The sequence below is a fragment of the Triticum aestivum genome, chromosome 6B (assembly GCF_018294505.1).
Source record: "Triticum aestivum cultivar Chinese Spring chromosome 6B, IWGSC CS RefSeq v2.1, whole genome shotgun sequence".
Taxonomy (NCBI): Eukaryota; Viridiplantae; Streptophyta; class Magnoliopsida; order Poales; family Poaceae; genus Triticum; species Triticum aestivum.
The window spans coordinates 667006551-667008345 of NC_057810.1; positions in this window are offsets into that span (position 1 = coordinate 667006551).

Consider the following 1795-nt stretch of genomic DNA (forward strand, 5'->3'; position numbering starts at 1 on the left):
ATGCACACGCGCTGACACATCATCTTTAAATTGACGTAGTCGCGATAGACGCCTTTGTAGTCGACAAGAATGTCTTGCCCCACTGAACACACATTGCCGAAAGGTTTGAAATAAATCCAAAAAGGACGGCCACCAATGCAAGTCTAGAACTTAAACCCTGGTGGGTTGATTCCACTACAAGAAACCTAACAATTTGAACTACGCTCATTTCGCGTATATGTGTGGTACTTGCCTTCCGTGCATGCCTCCGAGATATATTAAGGTTTGCCTTTGCGCAAGATATTATTTTTTTTAACAATTTTGCGCAAGATATGCAAAGTTGTCAATTAAGGTTTGCAAAAAACAATCTGTTGAGATTTATTAAGGTTTGCAAGTAGCAGTACCTTCCGGCCCGTGCTTCCCCTTCCATTAAATCAACTCCTACATTCGTAGAACAGCCTCCGAGCTTAACGCATTATAGAATTTTAAATTATATATCCCCCGGCACGAAATCGATCGATGTTGGAGATAGGACCGTCTAATCCGCTCCCATCGAGCTCAAGCTTAGCAGCCGCTGCTGCCTTCCCAACGTACTTGAGATAATGGCAGCGACAAGAAAAGGCGGACAGATAGGTATTGCGCCCGTACTACATGGCGTGTTTGCCGCACAAAGGGTTCCCTGATGATCTGCTAGCTGCTGCCAACAGCCAAATCTGCGTCAAGTGTGCTAATTGGCAAAGCAAAAAATGGTGGCGAACTGTCCCCGAGTAAAGGGCATGATGATGCGTGGGAGTGCTGCCATTCGTAGTACGTGGTCTGAATTTAGCATCGGTCGACATATTTTCCACCACGGCCGCAAAGTAAAAGTCACCTACTGTTGGTTAGAAGATCGCATCCTACTGCCGCCTACCTAGCTACCCGGAGGCCATCGATGTGGTCAAACCCATCCGATCACGGCAAAGATCGACCGATCTTCTTGGCATGAAAACGAATATCTGCCAGAAAGCAAAAGCAGCAGCTGCAGCAATAGTACCATCCCACCTATATCCACTATCCACTAACCGAACAGCTGCAGCGCAACGGAGGGCAGATGAATCATTAATATCCGCTGACAGTCGGTAGCATCTAACTCGAATTAATAAGCTTCATGGTACAGGTAGCCAACTGCATTTCATCCGGCACACTCAGTTTATCTCCACCTGCACCTGCCATGCCTGGCTGGGCTCGACATGACACGGGACATGGGGTGGAGTCCAAGGCAAAGCATACGCTTGCTCCGTCGGCACAGCACCACGACATGGCCGAGCAGAGGTGCTGGTGCATGCATGCATCAGAGATCAGACGGCCCAGGCGCGTCCTTTGTCGGGCGACATGGTCGTGTTCTCCGTGCGGTGCTCCATCGATCTGCTCGGCGAACGGTCGGCTGGTTTTTGCACACCTCGCTAACCAACGCACCACCTCAATCTCGATCTAGCTTGCCACCTAGTTTCTTGGAGAGGATGAAAGAGCAAGGGGCGTTTTTCCTGGGGTCGTCGCCAGTCGGCAATACGAAGCACCGATACTTCAAAATCTGCAGTATTGGCGTACAGAACGTGGCCGATACGTCGATACGCCCGATACGCAGCCGATACCCGTATCCTCGAAGTATCCCGTTTTATGGTTTAAAAATAAAAGAAAATAATGTCGATACGCCGCCGGTACGCCCTCGACACGTATGGGATACGGGAGCGCAGCCAGCCCAGTAGAAGCCCACCTACGCCTGGCGGCTAGGGTTTCTCTCCTCTTAGGCGATTCCCCTCGTCTCTGAGTCCTACCC